Below are 9,245 nucleotides of genomic sequence, written 5' to 3' on the forward strand. Positions count from 1 at the left end.
TGCTGCTCTATAATATAATCTTAGATCTGGTACAGCTAAGCCACCTAAAGAATTGGAAATTGAAGGGATGCCCATCAACTGGGGAGTGGTTGAATAAATTGAGGTATATGATTGTGATGTAATATTACTGTGCTATAAGAAATGCTGTCTGAAGACAGACCCCAGGATGAGATCTGGCCCATTTTGAGTGTTAACTACCTCCAGGGCAAGTTCCCTTCAAACAGCAGGAGGGGAGCCCTATGGCTAGCTGAATTGGAGGCAGCCTCAGCCACAACAGGAATTTTCACCTCCCTGACAGTGTGCAGAGATGAGGATCTGAATCTAGGGATCCTCTGTTGATAAGGAACCCCAGGCCCAGTTGTACTCTGAGAAGCGACTCTGAATGAGGATTCAGCACATGCCCAGTGAATGCAGAAGCAATGGGGTAGCAGTTTCTGACTGCAGGCACTTATAGGAGGGTGAAGTTATTGGTTTGAGATTCTAGGCCAGAGGAGAGAACATAACTAAAGTCAGAGGCACCCATTCCTCCCACCCTAGGACTAATAAACTCTTACTTTAAAAAGAAAGAAAGCAGGCAAAGGAGAAAGAAAAATAGAAAGTTCCTTTGAGATTAGGGAAGATTGAGCTTCATCTTCAGAGGAAAATAGTAAAGTAAAAAAAAGCTTCTCCTATCCCTAAAGAGTAATATTAAATGGATACCTGCCCAAAAAGAATGAAAACTTAAAAAAGACTTTAAAAACTAATTATAGAGAATTAAAAAAAAAAACTAAAATAAATAGATAAGAATCCAAGAAAAACAAGATTTTGAAAAGAAAGTCAACCAATTAGAAAGGGAGATCCAGAGTCTTAAAGAAAATTGTATATAAAACTCTTGTTTTATATGTGGAAAGGTAAACCATATGTCTAAGATTATCAGTAGTAATTGGGTAATCCAAAAGAAAGACTTGTATAGAGCTGGGTGACTCTAAGAAGCAAAAACATGTAGGATAAAAGATAAAAAACAGTAATTAAACTATAGGAAAGAAGTGAAAGAGCAAGAACCAACACAGAGGAATACATAGGGAAAGAGGGCTGGTACTTCTGAAATCCTATTCAAATTGGGAATGGATTAAAGAGGTATAACAGCCTCCAAAATATATAAAGAAAATAGGGGTGGGATAAGGTGGGTAAAGAAGGGTGTGTAGATTAATGGGAGTGGGATAAGGTGTAGATTAATGGGAATGATATAAAGAGGGTGGAAAAGGGTAGGGTAAAATTAAGATTGGGATATAGAAGGGTGTGTAGATTAATGGGAATGGGATAAAAAGGGAAGGTTAGGGAGGAATGTGGGGAGGGGGGGCGGTTAAGTAATAGCAAGGCATATTAAAGGGTAGAAATAGAAGAGTTAGCAGGGATTAGGAAACGAGATATACATAAAACATAATAATGATCTGGAGTAGAATCCATTAGGGAAAAAAAAGGGGTAGTAATCATTGATTTCAGACAAATTCAAAGTTAAAAAATATTCAATCAAGAGAGAAATCTACATTATGTCATCCATATTAATATTGTTTTAAATGTACGTATATACATGTGTATAAGCACATGCATATATGTTTGTACATGTGTGTATGTGTATATATATATATATATATATATATATATATATATATACATTTATTCGAAGTTAACTGTAGCATGCTTGGGGGAGATAAAGGGAAGGAAAGAGGAAAAAAGAATAAAGTAAAAAAATGCACAGTAGACAACAAAAGAAAACTACAAGGAAGCAAAGGCACAATTCTGAATACAATGTCTTCTATTTTCTTGAAATGGAAACTTATTGTTCCATATTTTAAATCCTCCCTTATTTTCTGCTATGCATATGACAATTTTTTTCTTTTTGTTTTTAAGTTTTAATGAATAAATACATTAAAAAATAAAAAGAAATAATGAACAGGATGCTTTAAGAAAAACTTGGGAAACTTACATGAACTGATGCAAAATGAAATGAATATTGTACACAGTAACAGCAATATTCTATGATGGTTAACTGAAAATGACTTGGTTATTCTCGATACGATAATGACAATATTAGCAAAGAATTCCAAAGAAAATGTTATAATTGTTTATACGTGTATTGGGGGAAAATAAAATATTAAAAATTATAATTTAGAGCCTTTTTCATGACTATAATTTTGATTTCTTGATGTGAAAACTGCTTATTCATATCCTTTGACCATTTATCAGTTGGGGAATGACTCAGTTCTCTATATATGAGAAATGAGCCCTTTGTCAGAGAAACTTGCTATAAAAACCACTCTTCCTTGCCCCCCACCCCCTTTTCCTGCTTTCTTTCTAATCTTGGCTGCATTGTGCAAAACCTTTTAAATTTTATTATAGTCAAAATTATCCATTTTATATCCTGTAATCTTCTCTATCTCCTCTTTGCTTATAAATTCTTTCCTTATCCATAAATCTGGCAGGTAAAAATTTCCATGTTCTCCTAATTTCAATTCCAATCATTCTACTATAATATGTTGCCTTCCTAGAGTGAAGAGGGAATCTTGAGGGTGGTGAGAGTTCCCTCAGTCTAAAACCAGTCAGTATTGAAACAGGATAGGTACCCGAGGGAAGAAAAAGAAAAGAGAACATGAAGGGAGTGTCTATCTCCATGCTAAACTCTAGCACAGTGGTTCTCAAAGTATGGTCCAGAGAAGCCTGGGAATCTCTGAAATCCTTTCAGAGTCTACAAATTCATAATTAGTTTCTATTTTTAATGTGATCAATATCTATAACTATAACCCACATAAACAAAAACTCTCTGGACAGATCCTCAATCATTTTTAATAGGATAAAGATATTGAGAACAAAAGTTTGAGAACCACTGCACAGGACTCTTCCTTTATGGCATGCCTGCCAGGTCCTGGGAACTTAATTTACTCTAGGGTGGGAAGGTAGTAGGCCCAAGACTAGCAAACCATATTGCCAAGGATTCCTCCCAAGTCTCACTCTTCAGAGGGTAGAGATGATGGATCAACTAATTGGTACAAGTTTCCTCTGGCAAAGGGTACCAACCTTCACTGCTTGAAGCTGGGCAAATAGGAGAAAGATGCCTAGGTCTCCTTGTAGTACCTTTTTAGAACACAAGGGGTAGCAAAATATACATCCTTGCCTATTCCCATGGCAGATGACATTTCTCTCCATCTTCTTCCCCCAACCCACATCCTCCTATAGCTGGAGAAAATTTGCTGTTAATTCTTTGTTCACTTTTATTTGTTCTTTTTTTTATTCATTTAAAAATGGATATGTATGGTAATAAGAATGGTAATGACCCAATGATTTGAATCATTGCTTCAAATCTTTCCAAGAGGATCTTATGTTCCCTCACACATAAGGTGAACAATTTAGTGACTGTAAATCCACAGTTCTATCTACCTAGCTGCTTGTCATATGACAAAATGAATAGAATCCAACAGTCTGACACACCTGCATATGACCCTTTTCTTACTGCATGATGTAAATAAAGCCCATGCTGTAATATTAAAAGGAAAACATTATAAAAATAATGAAAATATTCTTCTACTCTAAAAGAAATGGGTAGGGGGAAGGGCATAATTATTAGACCTCACAGTCAACAAATATTTATCAAATCTCCTAACTCTGAGAATTTTCACCATCCAGGAACTCTCTTCCTTTTCACGCCAGCTTCCTGACTTCATTGAAATCCCAATGAAAATACCATCTTCTGTGAGAAGCCTTTCCATGTCCTCCTTACTCTAGTGCCTTCCTTCTGAGATTATCTCAAATTTATTCTGTATAGATTGTATGTAGTTGCTTCCATGTTGTCTTCACAGATCTGTGAGTTCCTTAAGGACAGGGACTGTTTTTGCCTTTCTTTGTATCCCCAAAGCTTATCACAATGCCTTTCTAAACCAAAGTGTTTAAAAAATAATTGTTGACTTGATTTCTTTGTTTCCGCCTAATAGGAAGGTTGGACAGATAGATTGTGCAAAGCCTTAAATTATCCCCATCTGCCCTGAACACATATAAGTCTATATGATCTAAATCTATATAAAACACAAAACACATGGAATAGATACCAAATACCTATCTCAAAGTCTCATTGCTACTAATTCTAGCTAAATTATTTAAAGTTAAAAGCAAAATTCCCCCTTGAAGAAATTTATATTTTAATAAGTAAATTCAAAAAGATTGGTTGAGAAGGAATAAAAATTTGGTTCTAATTCAAATGAGACAATATAAGAAATATGTCTTACAAATTTAAAGTGATACGTAAATGTCAGCTATAGTAATAAAAATACTAGGAGTATATAGACAATGTTAGATTTGTTTCTCTAAGAGTCTGAGCTGTACTTGTTCACAAATACTCAAAGAAAGGCTGTATTTTAAGCCTTTTCATGATGCTGTAGCTTGGTATGAGACTAGGATCAGAAGGTGAATCATTCAATTAATCCCAATAATACTATTCCTAAATGACAAAGCAAAATGTGTGAAAACTGTAACACATTATTTGAATGCCCAAACTATTAAAGTGGGTTAAATTCTCCCACCAAACTTGGGAAAAGGGATCCATATGTTACAACATGTTGGCCAAATTAACCATGTAACAGTCTGCGATGCATTGGTGCAGATATTCTGGAAATGGCAGCTGCAGCTCCAAGTGAAAGAAAAGATTTTTGTGAGTATAAATGTGACAGAGATTGCCTCTCAAGTTGGTCTTTTTAGTTACAGTTAAAAAGCACCATGAGTAAAATCATCTTCAAACAAGAGAATGAATTTACATGGAAACAGGATGAGAATTAGTGAGATTTTTTTTTTTTCTTTTCTAGACATTTACAAAGGTAACCTTGTGGCAAAAGCCTGGAAGGGAATGTGCTTAATTGTAGAGAAATGGAGAACATTTATGCAAATAAATGCATTACTTGTGACAGCATTGGTACAGGCAGAGGCTCTCAATGAAGGACAAGGAAGTCACTTAAATGCATCATGAGTCAGAGGGCACCATGGATCCTTTTATGAACATTCTTTTGCATTTAACATCTCAATATCAAACAAGCTTCAATGACACAAGTTTTACTTCTTTTCTACCTTCCAAGTAATCTTAATTAACCTCCTCCTCAACAGTCTCCATTGAAACCATTTTCTTAGTCAGACACAATTCAAGATGACGTGCATATGACCTTCAGAAGTTAAATGGCTCCCATATCTCAAGTATAAAACCTGTTTTGGAAATGGAATTAGCATTCACAGTCAGAATGCGGCTTCTTTATCCTGTACTAAGAATACAAATAATAATAATAGCACTCACACTGTTATAAAAGGCTTATAAGATGGTAGTTTATCCTCTTGGAATGTTATCCTCAGATTATACTTGAACCATGTTGCTTTTCACTTAAATAAAACATTAGATAGTTATGCTCAAAAATTGGCCTGACATCTTGAATCTATTTTCAGTTTATTATGAAGATTAAAGACATTAAATTTGTTGAAACTCAAACTCCTATAAAGATGTCAGTTTCTAAGTTACCATGCATGGCAAAGCCTAGAATATTTAGATTGATGCCTTATGAATCCACTGCATCCAGTCAAAGGTTATTAAAACAAAAAGACCAAATGCCTAACCACATATGGAATAATCTGGTTTGGAAGAACATGAGACAATGTCAAATTAATAAGATCAAAAAGATTTGTATAGATAGGAGACTATGGGTGCAGAAAATTGTACTTAAAATTGAATTAGTTGATGTTTTAAATTTTGCTGAACTGATTTTTCTTCATTAGAGAAGTTGACACAGGATGGGGAAAGAATATATGGGAAATATATACAAATACCCAATAAAAGTTAAAAAAGAAAAAACCTGATTGTAGAGAACAAAAGGAAATAATGTGTTGGATTCAGAGCACCTGAATTCAAATCCAAGATGGATCATCTTTGTATGGGCATGTTATTCCCATTTCATTAATCATTTTTCAATCATGTCCAACTCTGGGGATACTACTTAGGATTTTCTTGATAAAGATACTGGAATGGTTCATCATGTCTTTTTTCTAGTTCATTTCACAAAGGAAGAACTGAGGCAAACAGAGTTGAGGACACAAAGCTAATAAATATCTAAGGCTGGATTTAAACTCGGGAAAGTGAATCTTCATTTCAAGTACAATGCTCTATCCACTATGCTATCTAATTGCCCATTCCGTTTCTTTGAACTTCAGTAAATTGTCTATAAAGAGTTCATTGGCTACATAACTTCTGGGTTCCCTTCCACACCAAAATCTGATTCTAAAGATGAGAAAGCAGGAAGAGACTAGTCTTTCAATCCTAGCAGTGACAGTCAAATCTAACAAAATAGGCCAAATTATTTTAAATGTCTAGATGTGTAATTTCATCATACCGTTAAGAGATGAGGCAAGGTATCCCTGTATCCATTCTAATAGGAAAAAAATTGTCTATAGTGATCATAAATTTTTCTCATTTTCAATTGAGAATGACAATTTCCTCCTCTGGAGAGTGAATATGTATCTTCTTATGCAGTCCAAGTTTTTGTTACAGAAAAAATTTCCATCTTTTGATCTTTTTTAAAAATAGTGAAGCAATGGATTTGGAATAAGACGACTTGATTTTGAATATAAAATACTATCTGTGTAGGTTTCAGTCAGATACCTTCACTCTTTGGCCTCTGTTTACTCACTTTCAAAACAAGGAAATTGGAATAGATGATCCGGTTTTAATGTGGATCCAATTTTCCACTCATGCTGAATTTTCATAAGCATACAAGCATTAAAAGATGCATTCTCAAGTCCTACAATATATCCTTACTTCTCATACAAATTCTGTCTCTGGTAAGGAAGTTTTTGATGGGGATGTGTAATGACTGTGCTAGCACCCAGGACACCCCAGAATCAGCTGGAGTCAGGATAAGCAAAAGTCCTTAATTTTTATTCTTGGTCCCCAGATGCAGGATTGAACAAGATGGAAGCAGATTCTCTGCAAGCGCCTTTTCCTTCGTCCACTGCCGAGTGTGTGTCTGGCTAGTCTTACTCCACCGTAGTCCCTCTTACAATCCCCTGTAATACACCAATCATTGAGCCAGTATGGATAATAGAAAGGACCATTTTCCAAGCATATGTCCATAGAGTATTGTCCAATTAGAAGTTAGCCTCAAGTGCTAGGCAGTCCTGACCTCAGTGCATTGAATTCAATAGTTTCAGCCTTCTACAGGAATGCATCTACTTTACTGAGATTTCACAGTAACATGTTTGCAGGTCTAGCAGTGAATAGTATAAATCTTAAAAAAATGGTTTCTTATTTGAAACCCCCCAAAATATGTACTGGTACAAGATAGTATTAGTACAAAATTCAGTTCCTGACAAATGTAGAATAGACATGCACACACATATTAATGTTTTCTCAAATATCCCAATTTCACAGTTCTTCAATCTATTCGATTCCCAGGATCTACTTCTCTCTACCATTTCTGCTATCTGCAGACATGGTTATATCCTTGGTCTGGCGACTTGTGATTGTGAACACAAATTTCCACTTTCATGTTCATTCTTTAATCTGACAAAAATATTTTTACCATTCCATCTTTATATTTTACACTCCTTTGTGCTTGGTCCTATGACATCCACTTCTTTAAGTCCTTTAGTTGCTCCCCAGTTCATCACATCTGGTACACTTTGGTCCAATTCTTATTCTTCCAGCCCTTGAGTTGTTCCCCAGATCATTACACCTGGTATACTCTTCTCCAATTCTTATTTTTGACTCTTTGGTAAATTAATTTAGCTCTCCCCTGTTTCCTGATGTCTCATGATCCATCTTGTCTTGCCAAACCCCACCCTTAGGTCCCACATTTTGCCTAATTCACTGCTTTTCAAATGTGGAAAAGTGGGAGCTGTAAGAAGTCTCAAATCCATGATTGGGTTTATTACACTGTCTTTTACTCATCTTTGATGGGACAGTCTCTTTGACATCTTCTCCAGATTGTGCCATCATCATTCCCATCCCTAATTTAACCTTTAAATTCTTGCCCGCTCCTTCCAAATACACCTTGTCTTCCCATTCTTATTTTACTGGGCATTTAAAGCTCTTCCCAGACTGACCCTTTCCCAGCTCTAGTCTTATTTTGCTCCCCTACACAATGACCCATTTGTTCTGTTTATGTGACAGTCCATCTCTTATGTTTCTTTTTCATGTCCTGAATAGTCTTCCTTTCAACATTCTCATCTTTGCCTCTTCAAGGTGACAAGTGTCACCTTATGTAGGAGACTTTTCCCTGTCCTTCTACACCCCTGACCTACTAAAATTAAAGTTATCTTTTATGTACTTTGATGGTCAACCTATAGATCAAGGACCTTACATTCTAATGGGGTGTATACACATACACATATATATGTTGTTACCCCCATCCCCTCACCCTATTAGAATGCGAGGTCCTTGATCACCAAGCTGTTCTTTGCTTTTCCTTGTGTTCTCAGAGCTTAGCAGTCTGCCAAACAGTAATGCATTAGTAAATGTTTGTTGATTGATAACTGACAGTGAGGTTTACAGGATTCATTATATATAGATATAAACATAGATATATCTATATCTATATATATCATGTTCTTTACCCTGTAAGTTAGGTACAACCCACTGGAGGTAACAAGCAGAAATTTCTTCTGGGTTCCTATTGCACAGAGTACTTGAAATTTCACCAAAAGATTTTTGACAATACATTAGGAAAATCCAAATCAAACTCCTAACTCAATCCTCTCTAAGACAAATTAACTTAAAAGGAAAACAAACTCAAAACGGTCTATAGGTTTTCCAAACTGGGAGTAAGACGATTGATTACTTGGGATAGCTAGGAAGCAGGAAAATCTTCTTCTGTAGACTAGAAATCCACAAAAACCTTAGACAAACTGCTTGTACTCATATCACAAAAAAAAAAAAAAAAAAAAAAAAAAAAGCCAGGTCTGCTTTAAATGAAAAAAAGGGGGCAGCTAGGTGGTGTAGTGGATAAGAGCACCAACCCTGGAGGTAGGAGGATCTGAGTTCAAATCTGGTCAGAGACTCCTGACACTTCCTAGCTGTGTGATCCTGGGTAAGTCACTTAACCTCAATTGCCTTGCCCCCCCAAACACAATTTATAAGATATATCATAAGTATGATCTCATGAGATGCTAAGCACCAGCATTTTAGAAATGTAAAAAATCAAGAATACAAAATTCACACTGCTCAGAATAGCTGCAATATAAAATAA

Source organism: Sarcophilus harrisii, chromosome 4 (genome assembly GCF_902635505.1).
Source record: "Sarcophilus harrisii chromosome 4, mSarHar1.11, whole genome shotgun sequence".
In the NCBI taxonomy this organism is placed as follows: Eukaryota; Metazoa; Chordata; class Mammalia; order Dasyuromorphia; family Dasyuridae; genus Sarcophilus; species Sarcophilus harrisii.